Source organism: Macaca fascicularis, chromosome 17, assembly GCF_037993035.2.
Source record: "Macaca fascicularis isolate 582-1 chromosome 17, T2T-MFA8v1.1".
Taxonomy (NCBI): domain Eukaryota; kingdom Metazoa; phylum Chordata; class Mammalia; order Primates; family Cercopithecidae; genus Macaca; species Macaca fascicularis.
The window spans coordinates 68,352,640-68,375,020 of record NC_088391.1 but is presented as its reverse complement, the minus strand read 5'-3'; the positions used below and the strand labels follow the sequence as shown (position 1 = coordinate 68,375,020).

The following is a 22,381-nucleotide window of genomic DNA, read 5'->3' as shown; positions in this document are numbered from 1 at the left end:
TCTATGTCAATTTAACTATATAATAATACTAATAAAACCCATACTAAGTTTAACTCATGTGTTAAAGTTCTAGCACTCTACTGTAATACTTTTAAAAACAAAAAAGTACTGAAAAAAATTCTATTTGGTATGACAGGATTAGAAAATCATGGTTTTGCAATACTTAGTAAATGTTTGCTGAAATCATAACGTGGAACATCCTGTTGGGAGAACAGGATATTCCTGCGGTGTCCTAGGATCACCTCTGAGATTATTCATTAACTCCAAAGAGTAAAATGTACCTTTACAACATGGTCATCTGTAGTTGCCATCCAAACTTAGTATCACCAGTAATAGGATGACCTGACATGTGTCACCTGATAACATATGAAGCCACAATATTACCTGTCTTGAGTATAAAATTGAACATTCTTGACAAATAGGTTAAACCTGAATTTAATCAAGTCTAGACCTAAATACATGAAATAAAGGGGATAAAAAAAACAGGTTGAACAACACCATGGGAAACAGTCAGGATACGGGACATACTATATAGGAAAACTGGCTTATCCTCTTCAAATAGTCAACGTCATGAAAAAATATTTGGGTAGAGAATTTTTCTTTTTTTCCTTCCTTTTTTTGTTTTTCTAGAGACAGGGTCTCATTCTGCTTCCCAGGCTGGAGTGTAGTGGCGTGATCACAGCTCACTGCAGCCTCGAACTCCTGGGCTCGGTTGACTCACCCACCTCGGCCTCCCAAAGCACTGGGATTACAGGTATAAGCCACCACACCGAGCCAGTCGAGGATTATTCTAGATTAAAAGAGAAAGAAGGGCGATCAAACTCAATAATCAAATTCCATACATTCAAATATACATCTGTAAAAGGAATTTGGAGGCAAGATGGAGCATTTGACTATAGACTGGATATAAAATAATATAAAACTATTGTTAAGTTTCTTGAGCATAATAATAACATTGTGATTAAGTAAAATATTCTTATTCTTAGAAGTCTTATAGTGGTATATTTAGGAGTGAAGTTTCATATGTCTGCAAATGACTTTATAAAAATTATTTTATGCATGTATATAGGCAGAAATATTTAAACATTTGCCAGCATGTTAATTTTTGAAGTAAGGGGAAGGTACATGAATATTCTTTGTACCATTCTTTCAACTTTTCTCTGTATTTAAAATTTTAAAATGAAACGTTGAAAAGTACATTTAAACTTGTTTTATTTAAGAATAAGTAATACGATCAGGCACAGTGGCTCACTGTAATCCCAGCACTTTAGGAGGCTGAGGCGGTTGGACACCTTGAGCCCAGGCATTCAAGACCAGCCTGCGCAACATGGCAAATACTTCATCTCTACAAAAAATAGAAAAAAATTAGCCAGGCGTGGTGGCGCATGCCTGTAGTCCCAGTCACTCAGGAGGCTGAGGCAGGAGGATCACTTGAGCCTGGGAGGTTGAGGCTGCAGGGAGCTGTGATTGCATCACTGCACCCCAGCCTGGGCAACAGAGTGAGACTCTGTCTTGAAAAAATAAAATAAAAATAAAAATACATAGTACTAGTATATCAGATATGTGATAAATATGTAAGTTATAAAAATTATACTCATGATCTGATCTAAGATCCTGAACATGAGCAATTTCATGAAATCTGGGTATATGCTCTCTTCATCCTAACCCTCTAACTTCTCCCCAACTATCTTGATATCTGTAAAATGTATTATAGACATTTTCAAGTATACACAAAAAGCTCTAGCCCCAGCTCTGCAGGTTTTTTTTTGTATTCATGTTGTTGTATGTTCTATGTTATCCTTAGAGAATTCCTTTATTATTTGCAAAACAAGCAATGCCTCCAATGTGTACCAATAAGTTAAATAAGAAGGAAGATCCACTCAGAGATATTTAGTCCAACATAGTTTCAGAAGTGGAAATTCTTCATGCGATTTTTAACCTTTTTGTGAATAAGTATACACTCTTATTTCAGTTAGGGTCAGTTTTTTTAAAATAGCATTGTTTCGGATACAATGTTTCTTTCTATACAAAAACAAATCGATTTTAATGTGAAATGCAGAATATATCTGATGACTGTCATCACCTGGAGACCCTGTCCTCTTGCTTCATTCAGTTAATTCATTGCTACTGTAATTTCTCTGTAAAACAGAAGTGAAACTCAGTTCTCTATTCTGAGCACCAGTTGAGCGGAATACAAGTATGCCAGTCAGGAGACTGATATTCTTGGAGTTCAATGAGAAAAATAGCACTTAGTTGAGCATAAAGAAAGAATTCTAGTTAGTAAATAAAATGAACCGAGTAGAACACTGAATAACTGAGAACAAGAAGCATTGAAAAAAAAAGAAAGGAGAGAAAGACTTGAGTCAAAACTTGGAGTCCTAATAAAGAGGAAATGAGAAGAGGAAGTGGTTTATAGAGTAAGAGTTTTTATTAACTTGAGATTTTTTACCTCTATTGACAAGAAACATAATGGTGGCTGTTAAAAAAGAAAAGGAAAAAAAGAAGAGAAGCAGAAAGAAAAGAAAAAAGCTGGATTTAGAGCAGTGGCTCTGGCCTTTAATCCCAGGGCTTTGGGAGGCCAAGGTGGGAGGACCATTTGAGGCTAGGAGTTCAAGACAGCCTGGGCAACATAGTGAGACTCCATCTCTACACGTACAAAAAATTAGTCTGGCATGGTAGCACACCTATCATCCCAGGAATTCAAGGTTACAGTGAGCTAGGATCATGCCACTGATCTCCAGCAAGACCCTGTGTCAAAAAACAAAAAAAAAACAAAACTAATACGTTATGGGAAGAACCTGTTAAGGCATAAAGTAATTACGCTTTTCACACTAATCAGTTTTCCCCTGTGTATCTAGAGGCTCTCTCATGGTTTGATTTTAAAGAAAGATAAAATGTTGTACACCTTTTACATGCCAGATTTTCTTAAGCGTGATCTCATTTAATTCTCCAAAAACTCTAGAAGACAAGGAACATCCTCTCCATTTTATGACTGAAGTTAATTTGGGCTCAGAGAAGTCAAGTACATATACAAATGACACGACTAGTAAGAGTAAAGATAACTTTTGAAATCTGATTTCTCTGACTCCAACTTAATGCTTTTCATTTACAAGGCTAAACTACCTCAATAGCCTAAATAAATTTGTAAGTTAAACCAACTTTCATAAGACTAGCGTTTCCGAGCTCTTAATAAATGTAAGATTAGATAGTTTGATTATTACTAATCAATCTGAAAAATAAATCTTAATATAATGAAATTTTAAAAGTTGCCAGTGGTAGTTAGAAAAGCAAAAAACAAACAGTTCCCAGAAGATAAAGTAAAATAGGTACACACACACAGATTTTGTGTGTATGTGTGTCTGTATATGGTAAGAACACTTAACATCCACTCTACATTTCTCAGGAATATGTGGTCCTTAACTATAGTCATCATGCTATACTTGAACTTACTCCTACTGTAATTAATATATTCTTTGACCAATATCTCACAGCCCCCTCTCCCTACTAGCTCCTACAACCTCTAATAACCACCATTCTACTCTCTACTTCTATGAGGTCAACTTTTTTAGATTCCATATATGAGTGAGATCATGCGGTATTTGTCTTTCTGTGCCTGGCTTATGTAACTTAACGTTCTCCAGGTTCATCCATGTTGTCACAAATGACAAGATTTTTTTTTTAATTAAATGTATATTTTATGTGTATTTAAAACATCCATCTAGCAAACAAAAAATGACAACAGAAATTATGCATTCTTTTTGCCTTTAACCTTGGCAACTTATATTTATGCTAGCAGAATGCCATGACACAGATGCTTCTATGATTGTTCTTTGGAGTTACAGTGGACATGAAATTGATATGTGCTCACTTACAGACAATTTTGGCAATCCAGTTTGCCAAATGCATTTTTCTTTCCTTCCTTTTTTAAGGTTTTCTTTCTTTAAAAAGAAAACCTGTTCATGTAGCATTTCCATTTCTAGCCCAACAGAAATAGAATTGGAAGTCAGGTCAAAATTTTATGGAGAATGTTACGCATCCTGCCACTATTTACAAGGGTGAAAGAACAGAAAGAAATGAACAATAAAGGGGAAATTGTTGAATAAAATATGGTACTTTCATATGTTACTTATTATATGGCCATAAAGAATAATTTCTCAAGCAATTATTAATTATATAAAAATTATTATAACCTAATTTTAAGCTCAAAAAGCAAGATACAATATTGGATATACAGTGCAATCTAAAATACCTTCAGAAATATACACACATAGAGAAGAACTACTAAATTAAAATTCACCAAAATATTAACAGATGTTATTTCTGGGTTGTGGTATTATGGATAAGGTTTTTCTGCTGAATTGCCAAAGTTGTCTACAAATGAGCACATATTAATTTTAAAATAAAAAGGCTACAAGCCTGATTTTTAAATGACAAGGTTTAGTCATCTGTTATTGATGTATTGGTAATGATGTTTCCTAGAAAAGATATAGTATCGATCCTTGAATTCTTTTATTTTTAAAATGTATTTGTCTATAGACAACATTCCTTTTGGGTTTAAATATTGGGGACAAATAAGCATCATATTCCTTAAATGCTGACTGGTCAACTAAAATTAAACAATCAATGTATTTTATCGTGTACCTGATTTATTAAAGAATTCTAATTCAGGAGAGGTATAAATATAAGATGGTTTTGTTCTCTTTAATCAAGCACACTTTGTTAATAACTTCTTAAGCAGATTGCAGATTCCACAGGATGCAGTCACTTTTTTCTCAGCTTCCTCTCCCTCTAGTACAGGTTTGACCAGTAGCCAAAGACCTAAATTGTGAAGAGAGGTGTGGTCTGCTCACTTAGTTCCCTTTTTCCTTCTTCTTCAAAGTATAGGTTCAATGGGGACAGGAGCGAGGAAAGAGGGATTGAGGCAAATCGACCAGGTGGGAAGGCAGTTCTCTGTACATTAGTTCTTGTTATTGGACTGGTCATGAATACCCACTGTCTCAGGCCTCCAAACACTGGCTCTCTCATGTGGTGCCTGAGTGAGTTCTTTGGCAATGGTGAAGGACTTCTCCACCATACAGTTCTCTAAACCATGGGAGACCTGGCTCCAGTTCAACCCTTTTAAGTCCCTTTTACTTACATACTCCCACCATCTCTGGGATTCCCACAGTCTCCAGCTATTGGAATCTCCTTTCCTGGCAGGAAGTGATCCTAAGTGGTATTCCAAGTAGATGGCTCAAATCCAGCTCTATTCCTTCCTTCTCACTGGACTCACAGAAACTCACATATCCTGTCCTGTTGGAAGATTGGTTGCATGAAGAGTTCCAGTTCTTGGCTGGGCGTGGTGGCTCACGCCTGTAATCCCAGCACTTTGGGAGGCCAAGGCGGGTGGATCATGAGGTCAGGAGATGGAGACCATCCTGGCTAACACAGTGAAGCCCCACCTCTATTAAAAATACAAAAAATTAGCCGGGCGTGGTGGCGGGTGCCTGTAATCCCAGCTACTCATGATGCTGAGTCAGGAGAATGGCATGAACCCGGGAGGCAGAGCTTGCAGTGAGCCAAGATCGCGCCACTGCTCTCCAGCCTGGGCGACAGAGCGAGCCTCTGTCTCAAAAAAAAAAAAAAAAAAAAAGAGAGAGTTCCAGTTCTTTACCCTCCCTATGTCCACACCCTTTAACATGACCTTGCCTTGCAGACTCCTTCAGTAAAGATATGGAGTTTACTTTCCTGTTCCTCAAGTCTAGGCTTGCCTTTGGATTTCTTTGTCCCCAAATGATTTTATTTTCTTTAATCAATGCTGTTTTGGGTATGAGGGATTTCTTTGGCCAATGGGTTATTAGCAAATAAGACACAAACAGGAACTTGGAAAGTGTTGATGCAACTGGGCTTGCATGCTGTTGCTCACTGCCATCAACATGAGAAGGCCATGTTTGTGTTGACCCACTGTTCCAAGATCAGAAATGCCAAAGATATCCTAGTTGACAAATTCCTAAGTCACTCAGCAGCCATCGCCCCTCAGAAAAATAAGTGAACCCAGCCCAGATCAGCTGAAACTCTCAGATTTTTGAGTGCGATCAGTGCCTGTTGTAGCCACCACAATTTCATTTTGTTTGTTGTGGGACATTATTGTGGCAATAGACAATTTGTGTACTTCATCCAATGGTGGTTATACAAGCTGGTCCATTCAATTTCTTCTTTCTGTCTAGCCTTCTTTCCCTGATTCCCTTTTCCTGTGCTCAGATAAGCACAAGGGAAGAGCATCACGTTGACTACCTAAGCAAATTGTCATGAACTTTGAAGAGTCTGAAACTTACTTGCAAGCTAAGTAGTTAGTGTGCCATAGCTACAAGGATGCTGGTAAGAAACACAAGACTCCTAGGTCAGAGAAGAACAGTTTATTCACAGCAAGAGCAGTATCCAGAGTATCATCAATTTTGTGCTGGCTCCTCAAGCCCCAGTTCCCACAAGGAGTCATGAAGAGGGGCAGATGACACCTATACACATAGGTGTGAGCTGCATTTCAAGAAACTTTGAGCTTAGGGAACCCAAATCTTTTTTTTTTTTTTTTTTTTTGAGACAGAGCTTCATTCTTGTTGACCAGGCTGGAGTGCAATGGGGCAACCTTGGCTCACCACAACCGCCACTTCCAGGGTTCAAGCGATTCTCCTGCCTCAGCCTCCCAAGTTGCTGGAATTACAGGTATGCACCACCACGCCCGGCTAATTTGTATTTTTAGTAGAGGTGGGGTTTCTCCATGTTGGTCAGGCTGGTCTCAAACTCCCAACTTCAGGTGATCCACCCATCTTATCCTCCCAAAATGCTGGGATTACAGGTGTGAGCCACTGCACCTGGCCAGGAACCCAAATCTTTTAAGACGGGCACTCAGAGAGCCTAACTTTTGCTTAGAGGCAAGTATCTTTACGATACTAGATAGCAAGCATGCATGCCCTTTGCTCTGGAGGGATATACCATCTCTAACTTTCAAAGCCATGTGCTAGACAAACATCCTTGAAAAGACCAGAAAAGGTGGTCCATGCTTTGCTTGTAGGACATCTGGGTATGTGAGAGAATGTGGGTATGAGAAATTTTCTCTTAACGCAGATGTCTTCCAGGAAACAGAATGACAGTCTCTTCTTCTAGTCAATTATTCCCAATTTTTAGAAGAGATTCTCTGGGTTTCTCCCCTCTCCCTCCACTTCCACTAGGCTGACAACTCCCAACTCTTTCTTATTCTCTTGACTTACAATCTTCTTATATAGACTGAGAAAGGATGTTGGGCACCAGTCATTGCAGCACCAGATCTGTGGTCTCTAAGCAATCCCAACCGAATTCTCAGTTAACAGGAAAAGTCCCTGTTCTGTTACAAATGGACCATATTGCTCAATAAGTGTGTGGAAAACAGATTGACTTAAGAAATAATGCAATCAAGCAGCAGATACTTGACAAAAACTCAGAGATACCCAAATTTCAATGTACAGTATAGATGTATACTATTGGAACTTGGCAGCAAATGCTATATGAATAATTCTTGCAACAATCTTGGGTAGAGTTCTTTTTAGGCTATTCCACATCCCACATAATATACAGCCTATGAGGCAAAAAACACTTAGACTCACCCAATGATAAATACACTTTTTGTGAATGACATCTCCAAGTTAACAGGCAAGTCACAGATATTTGCAATATTGTAACAAATAAAGGATTAATATTCAAAATATATAAGGATTCCTTAGTATCCATGAGAAAACAATGGGCAACTGTGATGGCCATGGAAATGCATTACCCAGATCTCCCTTCAAGAGAAATTGCTAAGGAAGAGTAGTTGGCAGATAGCTGCAACACCTCTGGATCCACTGTGGTGTTCATATCAAGGCCAGGTTCTCCAGGTCAACTCCCAAACAGCAAGTGAACATGGCAAGCGTCTAGGGCCTGACTATTCCCTCCCAATGCCAGGTTACTCTGACAAGTGTTCTTTATTCTGGGGCTCCCTGTTGGCCCAGCTGAGACTTTCTCAGAGCTGCATTGCAGTGAGAGACTTTCACCCTGACACTCATGCTTCTCTCTTTTCACAGGTGTCAAATCTGCATTGAGGCCTGGAAGTTTTCCCTATATACCCCAATCACATTTATCCTTCACAGGCATTCCCCCTAACCAATGTCTCTGTAGATGTCTGTCTTGGTGCTTCTGCTTCCTGGAGAACTCAAACTGACACAGGAACCCAATAAAAGATAGCAAAATATTTGAACAGGGCTGGGCGGGGTGGCTCACACCTATAATCCCAGCACTGTGGGAGGTTGAGGCTGGTGGATAACTTGAGGTCAGGAATTTGGGACCAGCCTGACCAACATGGTGAAACCCCATCTCTACTAAAAAAAAAAAAAAAAAAAAAAAATACAAAAATTAGCCAGGCGTGGTGGCATATGCCTGTAGTCCCAGCTATTTGGGAGGCTGAGGAAGAAGAAACTCTTGAACCTGGGAGGCAGAGACTGCAGTGAGCCAGGATCACACTACTGCACTCCAGTCTGGGCAACAGAGCGAGATTCCATCTCAAAAAAAAAAAAAAAAAAAAAAAATCTACCTCAATATATGAAACTGAGGATCCATTGAAGGAAAGAAAATGGAATTAGAATTCAGAAAAGTAAGCCCCATTGAAAAAAAGTGGGGTTATTTATGGACCAAGGAAAGGACCATAAAGATCAGTGGTCCTGGTAATTGTAATGGTCTATATTTACTTAGCTCTTACTATGTGTTGAGCACTGTTCTGAGTTCCCATGAACAAACACAGGTACTACTATAACCTCTATTTTAGAGATGAAGACATTGAAGGACACAGAGATTAGCTAGTGTGTCCAAGTTATTTAAAAAAGAATCCACTCAAGCTCTATTTAAAAGGTCGTATATACACATGGTTTAGAGAATCTATTCTAAATGCTATTTAAAAATATGATGGGAAATTAAAATAGGAAGAAATATAGCATTCAACAACATTTTAATTTTGTGATCTTGGGCACATTTTCTTTAACCTTCCTGGGACTCAATTTCCTCATCTAGAACATAGGGATGGGGCTTTTTAAATTTTGAGACAGCATCTCACTCTGTCACCTCAGCTGGAGTGCAGTGGTACAAGCATAGCTCACTGCAAGCTCTGCCTCCTCAGCTCAGGTGATCCTCCTGCCTCAGCCTCCTGAGTGAATTGGACTACAGGCATGCACCACCACACCTGATTAGTTTCGTATTTTGTGTGGAGTTGGGGTCTTGCTATGTTGCCCAGGCTAGTCTTGAACTCCTGGTCTCAAGCGATCCTCCCACCTCAGCCTCCCATAGCACTAGGATTACAGGCATGAGCCACCACACCGAACCAATACTTTCTATTAACAGTTACATTTTGGAAATTATGTTTAAATCTATAGCATGCTATATTAATATCAGTTTATTTGCTAAAGAAATTGAATTTTTAAAAAGAGGATAGCATACAGCTTAGAAAATCCTAAATTTGAAGGCATGTAGTAAAGCCAAGTATCAACTGAAAATTTACTTTAGCCAATTATTTTTATTCTTCCTCAGCTATGCAGCTATGTATTTAGGCATACATGCACTACTGCATTACTAAAGATCTGTAAGCAGGTATTTATTTTTGCAGAGCTCATAGAAAGTAACAAAGTTTTAATATCATTACCTTTCAAGTTCACTCTCTTGAAAATTAACAATGAATCAGTTTACTGAAGTTCTTGTTTTGATAAATAATTTATCAAAATCATAAAGCACAAGAAGCCACAGTGATGATTTCTGTGCAGAATGGAATGCGAAGAACCAGAATGAAATGTTCTCATTGATTCTGTAAAATTCTGCTAAACCTCTACTTACTTTAATGCTCTGTCCTCTTACATTTTCTCTCTCCAACCCAATTATTTCCCTTTATGAAATTCTTTCTAAATGTTACCTGTATTAACATGGTCAAATAAACTAAAAAGTACAATGGCCCCAGAAGTATTTGACTTTATTTATTTATTAATAAGGCTGCACCATAAGCCCATATGGTAACGTATCCATGTCATATAGGACACACTGTTTCTGTGGTAGTCTGCAGAGGCATTGTTCTATAACCAATTACATAAAGTATCAAACCATTGCAGTGGGATTTACATAGTTTATAATAGTTTATTCAATAGTTATACGTGTGCAATTATTAAAAAGCAATAACTTTAATAAGTAAAAAAAAATCTACAAAATAACCCTGATATTCTGAATTTGTGAATTGTAATAATACTACTGACTAATGTGTTTATCAAATCTTGAATTGGGGGATGTACTTCTCTTGAACAGAACAGGAAATTGATGATTTCCTTTGTATTATTTTATGTCAGGGTAAAGAAAGAAATTTAGGGGTGCTCCTCAGTTCTGTAATGGTGGCTAGAAAATGGATTAATGGGCAAGATATTGTATACATACACACACACACACACATTGAGACAATGCTTCCTTTTGTCAAAAGAATTACTTTTCTCTTGCATTCTGTAAACACCCTTATGATAGGCCAATGTTCATTTTTAGAGGCCTTATATTGTTTTGAAATAAAGATAAATTAAAGAATGTTAGAGATTTGCAACTAATTCAAGTACATTAAGCACCAATATTATAAACAATATTGGGTGGCTTCACTTTCAGAATTTACCATCTGGTGGCACATGTCTGCAGTCCCAGCTACTCAGGAGGCTGAGGCAGGAGAATCACTTGAACCTGGGAGGCAGAGGTTGCAATGAGTCGAGATCGTGCCACTGCACTCCAGCCTGGGCGACAGAGTGAGACCCTGTTTCAAATAAAATAAAATAAAATAAAATAAAAAGGAATTTACCATCATCTGATTTTCTCATTATATTTTCCTTGGTATAAATATTAAATAACGTTAACTTTTTAACCTATTAAAGAAAGATTTTATTATTTGTGTGGGAAGAAAAAGGGGATTGTCAAAGGAGATGAGTATGTCAAAAAAATTTATAATAGCCTTCAAAACTACGTTTCCTGTGTTTTAAATATTACGGGTTAAATTAGTCACTATTTCCACTTAAAAAGAGTAACACTAACTTTTCTCTTTCCACATTAGAATTGAGGCCAACTGAGTTCCTCAAACTAAAACTGAAGTAGACAGACTGGCTGGCTTAGGCGGGGAATTTCTCTCTGTGGTAGAACACTCAGGGGGCTTCCATACGTGTTCAGTTTTTATAAAGCATGTAGATAAAGCTTAATGTGAAGCTGGATTTCTCTTGCCCTTCTTGAAATAGGTTAAGAAGGAAAATAGATACTGTTTACCCGAGACTATTGTAGCAACAGTAGTTAAGTAATTATGCCTCTACATCCTTTCCATGATATACTTCTCAGGGGCCATTTATACCTTACACAAGTGTTGACTAACACAGAATCATTTACGATATCCTGAGTAGACGCTGAATGATGATTTATGAGACTATTTTAGTTAGAGACCTTGCCTCTCTACTGCTCTACCAGCAGGAAAGTAAAACCTATGTACTACACAAAGAGAGCAGCAAATCTCTACCCAGCCGGGAGGGCAGTATTTGCCAGTCAGACCAAGAGAATGGCATGTGTCTACTAGACCAGACATGTGATATCTTCCTACCAGAACCAAAGGTCAACATCTGTCTACCAAGCAGGAGGGTAGCCTCTGTCTACCAGTACAGGACGGTAACATTTTTCAGAGCCAACGTTAAGTGCATTTATGTGGCTTTTGTATTTGCCTACTTGCTTTAAAAGGTTATATTGTGAAAAATGCGAATGATTTAATGACCAAAGATCCATGTATGTATTTTGATATGAAAGTATAAATATTAGAAAGCAAATCCTTGAATGCAGAGTAACACATATACTTACAAAAGCAGTAGGAAGTCATAGAAACAGATTATTAGTAGATACACCTCTAAATAATTTAGTTTCAGATGGTAAATATATTCTAAGCACAGTATTTATTCAACTTAATATTTTAAGGAAAACTATGTGATAAATATATTTGTATATAGATTGACCTCACTAAAAGGTGGTCTAATGGTATTTTTCTTGAGAACATCTTAATATGAGGTAAAGCACATTGCAATGTCAGAAAGCTAAAATAGTCATATATGATTTGTTTCACTCAAAAATATGATTATGTAGTAGATAAATCAAGAAGTCTTTTATATTAAGGTATACAATAAAACAAAACAGTGTTCATACAACACATATCTAGATTTTATTAATCTGGTTCAAACAAGAAAATAACAAAGAACTATTCTGGTGGGAGAAAAATCAGGTTTAAAGATACATATTACATATTCTACAAGAATTACAGATTGTCATAATTAGGAAAAACACAAAGCTAACTATTTACTTATTCATTTACTTACATTCTCTGTGCTATCGCTCAGAGATTTGAGTTGATTTGGACCCAAAGCACACATTTTGAGATAGTAAAATATAAATCAAAGCAGAATATTAAAATCAAGGAGAAGACAAATATAGCAACCAAGCAGGAATGCCAGACTAGTAATCAGTGTTTTTTTCCAACCCTATCAGTACACCTCCTCTTTATAACAAATATGCAATAACTTCTTTACTACCCTGGTGGGAAATTTAAAAATACAGTTTATGTAAGTAATAAAGAATACAAAAGAAAACTAAAGTTAAAAATATATATACAATACTTTGGCAAGATTTCACTACAAGACATGAAGAAGTAATTGGATACTTGAGTATAAATGTTGAGTCACCATGAATGCGACAACTCCAAAGATGAACTGATACAGGATACAGGTGTGTTATATCGATCACTCAGACACAACCAGTGAAATTCCAAGCCAAACAAAAGTCACATTTCCCTTGGTTTATACCTTTGTTATATTCTGGAAAATTCTTACAGCTGGATAAAATCACTAAGTGTCTGAGTGAGGTAACTAGTGTCTGAAGTTGGCCCTCAGTCTTCCTCTCCTCCCTGTACTGGCAAGCTGCCTCTCACATCAAGAGTCAAGTTTACTTGTCCTTGCCTTAAGCCTGGACCAGCCCTGAGTCTGGCCTTGACCAATAGAAAGCAGCTGAAGTTCTGTTTTGGGGCTCCTGAACCCAAGCCTGAAGAGGACTGGCTGTTCTACTTGCCACCTCTTGGACCTCAGCTACTATGCTATGAGAAGCCCAAGCCCTCCATTTGATGTAGGCCTGAGGTGCTCTAACTAACAGCTCCAAACTCAAGTGGCAGCCATGTGAGTGAGCTATGTTGAGCCCCCCGCTGACTGTAGTGCCAATCAATATCACATGGAACAGGGGAACTGCCCAGGTGAGCCAGTCGTCCCACGGGGTCTTAGCAGATAATAAACTTCTGTGGTTTTAAACCCTTATCTGTTGGGTTGTTTTATTATGCACCAATAGACAACCAAAACATCATTTATATGTAAAATGGAATTAAGTTCTAGTTTCAGAAAGATATAAATAGGCTTTTAATCTATTTGAAAATTCAGTGGGACACTTGAAAGTCTTGTTGGACAGGGGATAGTTCTTCATGATGAGTGATTGTCCCATTTAGTGCAGGATGTTTATCATCTGTGGCACCTACCCTAAATGTACGTAATGTTTCCCGGTTATTATGACAACCAAAACCATCTCTACACATTTCTAAAGTGCTTTCTAGGCAATGGTACTGACTCTTACTAAAATAATTATTTAGTTAGTGACTATGGTGGTAGGTAGTGGTAAAGGTAGAAATGAATTATAGTCCATGTCTTCAAGAAATATTTAATTAGTGAGGTAAAGAAATGTCAAACCGTAACACAAAATAGTAAATGTTGGCTGGGCACAGTAGCTCATGCTTGTAATCCCAGCACTATGGGAGGCTGAGGCAGGGGAATCATTTAAAGCCAGGAGTTTGAGACCAGTCTGGTCAACAAAGTGAGACACCCATCTCAAAAACAAAAAAAAGGACACAAAAATAGGCTGGCCATGATGGTGTGAGCCTATAGTTCCAGCAACTCCCAAGACGAAAGGTGGGAGCACTACTTGAGCCCAGGAGTTTGAGGCTGCAGTGGGCTATGATTGTGCCATCGCACCCCAGCCTGGGTGACAGACTGAGACTCTGTCTCAAAAGAAAAACAAAATGGAAATGTTATGATGGAGACATCTTCCTGGGACTGTGGTAGCACAGAGAACCAGCTTAGGAAGGGATGGTCAGGTTAAGTTTCCTGGAGGAGTTAATTATTGAGATGAATTTTGAAGTAAATACATGAGCATCCAAGTGGAGGAGAAGGAACATGGAAATTCAGGCAGAAAAACAGCTTACGCAAAAGCACAGTCTGGGGCAGTGGCAGGTATAAAGATGGCAAGGTGGGCTGGGGCCAGAGGGTAACGTGTCTTTTATGCCTTTTTAAGGAGTTTATTAAAGCCTGAAGGCAATTTCGTAGCCAAAGTCAATGTCGTGTGTTTGCCACATCACTCTCCCTATCTCCCTTGCAGTTGGCTTGGGGCCTTGTGACTTGTTCTGGCCAAAAAGAAAGGTGGAAGTGATATAAGCCACTTCTAGGCCTGGCTCCTGATAGCATCCCAAGCAGTCTTCCAACTCACTCTTCCTCTGCGTCATGTTGGAGGCCATGTATTCCAGATGGCAGAGCTCTAAGAATAAAGAGGGCTACCTGACCTGTGTGAGACTGGCATGTGCAGGAATTAATCCAGTATATTATCACTGAGTTATCACTGAGATTTGGGGGGTAGCAGTCAGAATTCTGTCAAGAGACAAATTGCCCCCAGATGGTTCGAGTAAACAGATTTTAATGAAAGAACTCCTTTCAGAATTGTGGCAGGGTAAGGGCAGAAATATGATAGGTGGGAAGCTGTTACGACCTCTAGATCTGAAGGGGCATAGAGAGGAACTGGAGTTATGAGAGCCCTAACAGTGGAGTCAAAGAGGAGAAGCTACCCAGAGGAGCTCTAGTCAGAAGCACAGCCTGGGCACGGTGGCTCATGCCTGTGATCCCAGCACTTTGCGGGGCCGAGGTGGGCAGATCACCTGAGGTCAGGAGTTTGAGAGTTCGAGACCAGCCTGGCTAACATAGTGAATAACTGTGTCTACTAAAAATACAAAAATTAGCCGGGCATGGTGGTGGGTGCCTATAATCCCAGCTACTCAGGAGGCTGAGGCAGGAGAATCGCTTGAACCTGGGAGGCAGAGGTTGCTGTGAGCCAAAATTGAGCCACTGCACTCCAGCCTGAGTGACAGAGCAAGACTCCACCGCAAAAAAAAAAAAAAAAAAAAAAAAAAAGAAGCAGCACATAGGCCCTGTCAGAGGCTGTGAACCAGGAGGAAGCGAGGTGGAAACAAATACCCTGAGCTGCCTCTTCTCCTGCCCTTCCATCTCCTGAGAGGGGATCCCCATTGGCCAACCCCAATCAGAAGGCAGCCTGGAAGGAGCCCAGGTGGCAGAGTGCACAGGGGCCAGCCTCCAGGGGGCACAAAGCCGTTCAGTAAAGAGAACAGAATGCCTCTAGGGGGTGAAGAGATTCAGCAGCTCACAGGTTTGGCTGTTGTGGCAAATAGCTCTAATTACCCTGCTTAATAAAAATCATGGAAGGATTTTAAGTGGATTTTAAAAATAAGATTTATTGAAATATAATGAACATACCAAAAGATTCATCCTCTTAAACTACAATTGAGTGCTTTCTGTGTAGTCACAGTTGTGCAATCATACACAGTAATTGTAGAACATTTTCATCACCACCCTGCCCCCACCACCAACCTGCACACACAAATCTCATACCCATGAAGCACTCACTCCCCAAACTCCTCTCCACCCCCTCCCCACCCAGCCACTGGAACCACCAGTCTACACAGCCTGTTTCAGTGGATCTGTTGACTCTAGATGTTTCATATAAGTGAACCCACATAATATGTGGCCTCTTGTGTCTGGCTTCTTTCACTTAGCATTATAATCTTTTTTTTTTTTTTCCCATGGTAAGAAAGACTTTATTCAACACAATTTCAATAGGTATAGAGACTACTACAACAGGGTCTGCAGTGAATGGGAGAGATTGGCCTCAACCTTAGCAACATATTTTCAAGGTTTATTCATGTTGCAACATGCATCAGTATTTCATTCTTTTTTATTGCCAAATTACATTTCATTGCATCTGGTACAATTTTAAAAGATCACAACAGTGTGGAGAATAGACTGGATGGATCCAAAATCAGTGGCAGAGGTATGTGTATAATGTGTCTAAGTGGAGGAGTGATCATGTTCTCTAAATACGTTCTCAAATTCTTATCAGACCAGGAAACAAGTTAGAGAAGATAAACAGCACTCTTCATCTCCCATCCCCAAATCTCCTCCTTTTCCTGGACTCCCCATCTCGATGAAGCCATTATCCATCCAGAATCTGGGGTCCTATTAGGAACCTCCATTTTCCCCACCCATGTTAGATCAGTCACTTTTTCCTGTGCATGAAACTTCCCAAAGGGCCCTCTTTTCTCTATACCAACTGTTTCCACTGAGGCCCTCAATGGGGCCTTGTTGAACTACAGCAGTAACTGCCTAACTGGTATCTTTGTTCATGGTGCCCAGCCACATTGTATCACTGGGATAACAACAATGATAGAATATCAGTAGTGAAATGTAACAACTTATTTTATTGTTGAGTTAGGAAGGAGAAATCAGGCATCAATAGCCTATATCCCCTTCCTCTTTTTATCCAACGAGAAGGTAGGAGCCTTCGAGAACTATGCAGTTTCCTCCCTGTTGCATAGGGAGAACTGCCCTGCCTCTACGAGAATGAGTCGATGGATACAATTGCTAGCATTTGAGGTTTAGAGGAGAGAGCTTTGTTAGCTTTACATTAAGCTGTATCCTCCCATTAAACCATTATTGTAACAAAAGTGATATGGACTTCCATTTGCTGCAGGTGTTTTAACCAGTTTTTCAGAATTTGGGGAAGGACTGTAACAAAATATCAAGTTTATTCTCTCAGTAGCCAAACATAAAGGGAATAATGATCAATTGCCTAGTTTTCATTAATAAAGGGAGAGAACGGGTTTTCAGGAAAGTAATGTCTTCCTGAGTGCTTAATTCTAAAACAAAATCTTCAGGTGAGAAATTCGGGTCATGACACCATGTCATAAATAATGTCATCAATATTTTAAGCAGGTGAAATGACAGATTACATCCTTTACTCATTATAACTGTCTTGGTTTCAGTTCCTCAGGAAACCGTCTCTGAGACAAAAACTTGTGTGCAGGAAGGTTACTAGCAAGTATACTCAGGAACACAACCTGTAAAGATGTCAGAGAAGCAGAATCAGATAGAGGGAGAAGTGAACTGAGGATAAATTAAAAACAGGGGTATCAGCCAAACCCACAGGGAGTTCTGGAATTGGCCTGGCCCTGGGAGTTGCCTGCGCATTAGGGGGACAGGACTAGGTCTTTGTACCACTGCAATGTTAAGTCACTTGAAGCAAACTGCACCTCAGGGAGGTGACATGACCATAAGCCAGGCAGCAGTCGTCAGCTGAGGACAAGTCTCAGCAAAGGGCTCAGCTGTGAGCTGTCGGCAGCCAACGCTTCTGACAGCTGGGAAATAAGGGACTCGCTCCCAAGAGAGCAATCTGGGCAATGCACTGCAAAATCCATTACAGTCCATCCCCAGCATTGCTCAGACCCGCTTGCTTCTCTAGAGAGTTCATCCTATGTCCAGGATTGTGGGTAGTTGTTTGTTTTTTCCTGTTGAAACCTAAAAGAGGAAGACACATGGTATGAACTGGAGCCCTTGTTGCTATAGCTGGTTTCAATGCTATAACTGAAACTCATAATGCCTTTCTTCCACATGCGTCCTAGATTGCTTTCTCCTTCAGCTAGAACCCCTGCTAGTCTAGAGGGCCTATGAACAGAATCACCCACATCCTCATCTCAGAAATCTGAGCCCCTGTTCACCATGCCCTTCTCAGACCATGGTGACTGTACTTGTTCATTTAATGTCAAAATTAAGTAAGGAGTACCAAGAGACGCAGTCATGGATCACCTAAGTGCTAGACATATTCTTCCCTGTGGCCATATGTAATGGCAACCCTATCTACTCCTGCTAATAGAGGTCACTTATAGCTGCCAGTGTAGGACTCCTTTCTTTGTCTGCTGGTCTCCTGGACTGAAGGGCCTGAAGCGACTGAAAGAGACCCAACCATAATTTAAAGTCCAATGGGGTTCTTACTATGTCCTGTGGTGGAAGTGTTACACCTTTTGGAACCAGGAGCCTGAGCAGAACAGAAACCACAAATTCTCTAAGAGGTTACTGAAAGTAGAGCTACTACCACTTCTGCTCTGGACTCCTGAACTCATATATTCTATCAGAAACACAGCATCACAGAATAGGTGTTCACTTAAAGTCTACTATGTGTAGCTGTGCCCCAGTGAGACCTTCAAAAGACCACAGCACTATTCCATCAGCAGCAGGTTCTGGGTGGCATTTTAGGTAATAGGATAAGTGGATCCAATGGACATTTTATCAGTTTCCTATTGCCGTTGCAACACATTTCCTGGATTAAAACAAACTATCTTGTATTTCTGGTGGTCACAAGTCCTGAAATCAAGATGTAAGCAACGCTACATTTCTTTCATAGGTTCTAGGGGAGACTTTGTTACTGATCTCTTCCAGCTTCTAGAGGCCACCTGCATTTCTTGGCTCCCAGCCCCTCCTCCATCTTTAAAGCCAGCAGCGTAGCACCTTCAGATCTTTCTCTTTCTCTTGCACCTCCACTCATTCGCGGCATCTTCTTCTCTGACTCCGCTTCTGGAGTCACATCGCTTTCTCCCACTCTCACCCGCCTGCTTCCCTCTTATCAGAACTCTTGTGATTACATGGGCCCACCTGGATAAGCCAGGATAATCTCTCCATCCAAAGATGCTTAAGTTAATCACATCTGCAAAGACCTTTTTGCCACGTAAAGGAACATATTTACAGGTTCTGAGGATTATAACATGGACATCTTGGGAAGGGGGGCATTATTCAGCCCACCATAGACATGTATCTACTGTCACATATCAGATACCATAAGGTAAGTGGGCTTCTTGGTCTGAGCCAATGCTTTTCAGGATCCCATATCTATGTGAGTCTTCAGATAATGGTGCTGGCCAATGAATGTCCTATGGACAAAAAAGGCAAACCCATATCAGAATAGGTACCAACCTTAGCCAAGTTAAATCACTGACCCTTCCAAGGTGGAATGTAATCAACTATCCAGCCAGTGCCTGGCTGGTTGGCTTGAGGGATCATGCTGTCTTAAGGGCTTAGTGTTAGTCTCTTTTGCTGGCAGTTTGTGCATTTGGCAGTAGCAGTAGCTAGATCAGCATTGCTTAGTGAGAGTCCTTGCTGCAAGTTCCATGCACAACCTCCATCCTTGCCACCCTACAGAGCCTCCATCTCTGCACCAGAGCTACACCAGAGCTACTCCATCCATGTGCCTTTTGTGCCACCATCGGGTGGACAAAAACAGAGAGTAACTTCAACTGGTGGAATCGTCCTATATGATTGTTCACTGACTCTTCCAGGTGAGATGCTCTCTGATGGGCGTCACCGTGTGATTCAAAGATATTCATGCTTCGTGCTCACTCCAACAACTCCACTCACATGCCTCTTTTACAGATCTTCTTCTCCCCAATCTTCTAATCTTTTTGCTTTCAGTCCCTTGACCAAAGAGCCAAGCCATCTGCCACTACCATGAATATTACATATTCTTACTTCAGACTACTTCTTTTATGTGTAAAATGAATGAGAATGTATACTGCATAAAGACTGAACCACTGAGAGGATTTTGCCTGATCACTATCTAGTGATCCTGCACTGTTAGGATCACAGTGCAACAGCTGTCCATTTTCAGCTTGCTCCCACTCACCAAGCCAACCATTGAATGAACCAAGCTCAACTTTTTTCCTCCCCTACACAAACAGCCATATATTTGAGCTTAGAGGCAGGCATCTGTGCAATAGTGGGGGACAACATAGGCGTCTGGCCTCATCCTCACGCAGCTTACTTGTGCTTTGGCCTGCCCATGCCCAGTTCTGGGTATATCACCTTCACCTTATCATACGTTGACATTGGGCCCACTGGACCTTATGAGTTGGTGGGTCTGACAAAACGCAGCTCCTAGTGGGCGGTTCTAGCCACTTGACATATCTTGTGATCACCTGACATCTCAAGAGGAGATATTCTGTCTCTCTCAGAGCTCAAATAGTATGCCAAGAGCCATTTTTCAAATAGTGTATAATGTTTTTGCTAAAGATCACATGGTCTTGCTCCAGAGTCCTTAAGCTCATCTTTGTGATTTTCCCACTGAAACTTCTCATTAATTCCAAAGCATCTTTTCCTGTCACTGACATCTGTAATTTCATAGGTTCTGTCATGTTGTCTGGCCCAAGGAGCAGAAGTGCTTTTTGCACAGCCTAGAAATGATGCAGAAATTTTTTTCTGCTTTGGGCATCACTTAAAGCTGTCAGTCATCTGTGTCATTCAGGAAATGTGTCAGAGTAATATTCTCAAGTAAATATTGTGCCTTCGGAAAATAGAGAAAAAAGATAGAAAGAACAAGATGAAATAATTTACCCTTTACCTTGTAGGAGGTATCTGGCATGCCTCAGACATCTATGCACCCAACAAGGGGAATCTAATTCCACTAACTTTATAACTAACACCTTCCTTGAACCTCTCAAAAGCTTGAGTTACTGCACCTGCAGGCGCATTGACATCCACAGGTATCCCATCCTAGCCATCTCCAGTGAAAGTTTTAGCAATTGTACAGTTACACTTACCACATGTCAGGGCTATCAGTGCTCCATATTCTATCCATCCATCATCAGTGATAGCCCATTAGTATTCTATTGCTGCATAACAATATTACCACAAACTTAAAATGACACACACTATCTTCTAGTTTCTGTGTATCAGGAGTCTGGGCATGACTTATCACTGTCCTTTGCAAGTCTCTAGTCAAGATGTCAGCTGAGGCTGCAGTTCATCCGAGGCTCAACTGGAAAGGAACCACATCCAAACTCACATGGTATTTGGCAGAATTCAATTCCTTGCAGGCTGCCAGGCTGAGGACTCAGTTCTTCCTTGGCTGTAGGCCAGAAGCTACCATTAACCCTTTTATCATATGATCCTCTCTGTATGATGGCTTACAAAATGGCAACTTGCTTCTTCAAAGCCACTAAGAGAGAGAGGATCCCAGCAAGATAGTTACAGTAGTATGCAACTCAATTACATAAATATAATCAAGTACCTCTTGTCACTTTTCTCATATTCTATTGTTTTGGAGGAATTTGCAGGTCCTACCCACAGACAAGGGGAAAAGTTTATACAAACACAGAGATATTAGGATATAGAGATCACGAGGTCACCTTAGAAACTGTCCATTACAGAGGGCCCTCATTGCCACCTAACCAGTGGATAATCCAGCTCCAAAATTCCATTTTAGAGTTTGGTTCTTCAGACCACTCCCCTTACAACTGAATTAAGTTGGGCTCCCTGGGAAAGAGACTGGGAAACAGATGTAGACTTGCATGCAAGAAGTTTATTGCAGAGTTCTTCTGACAATACTACTAGTGAACGAGTGAGAAAAGCAGGATCAGTTGAGAGAGAAAAATGGAACTGTAATGTAACCGCAACAGAGGCCTTAGCTAATCGCACGAAGGGTTCTAGGAGCTGGGATGGCTTTTCAAAATCATTCTGAATTAAGGTAAGAGTGCCTGGTCTTTGTATACCACTTTGAGCAGTTATTTGATGCAGGCACCCCCTGGAGAGGGGTTGTAACCTGGCATAAGGCAGTTCCCTAAGGCCAAGAGCAACTTATGGGAAGTCGTTTAGCCTTGAGCAGCCAACAGTCAATATTCTCAACAGCTGGGGAATAAGTCTCATACCAGAAGGGGTACCTGGGAGGCACACTATTGTAGTAATCTTATAAAATCCAAAGGCATCATATAAAATACAATTCAGTGAACTTTCTGATGCTTTGACTTGACTAAAGGAAGAAAATTTAGGATCCAGGGGAATGAATGGGTTTTTATGCTTTTAAGTATTTTCCATAAATATATATTTCTTTCAGACAGATTACTGACAGATTCTAGACAGGGAATGCATCCTGAGAAGATGCTGGAGTTGGTATATCAAGTAGAATGCTTTGACTGCAAGTAACAGAATACTTCATTAACAGTAGCTGAGACAATTAGGAATTTGATTTTTACCTTATATAAAAATAAGTTTGAAACTTTGTTCAATGGTTCTATGATGTCAGGGTCAATATTTGTAATGCTCTTGGCCTTATCTCATGCCTCTTGTCTTAAGGCTATGAACATCAGCCATTCTGTCCATCTTTTATGTAG

General features: G+C 40.0%; 1 long non-coding RNA gene across 1 annotated transcript; it reads right to left on the bottom strand.

Moving 5' to 3' along the window:
* Positions 1–419: 419 nt before the first annotated feature.
* Positions 420–5,536, bottom strand: LOC135968030 (uncharacterized). The gene is made up of 2 exons (XR_010582454.1): positions 5,138–5,536; positions 420–790 (listed from the first exon to the last, which is right to left on the bottom strand). It is a non-coding gene; the product is annotated as an uncharacterized lncRNA (long non-coding RNA).
* Between the last annotated feature and the right edge of the window lie 16,845 nt (positions 5,537–22,381).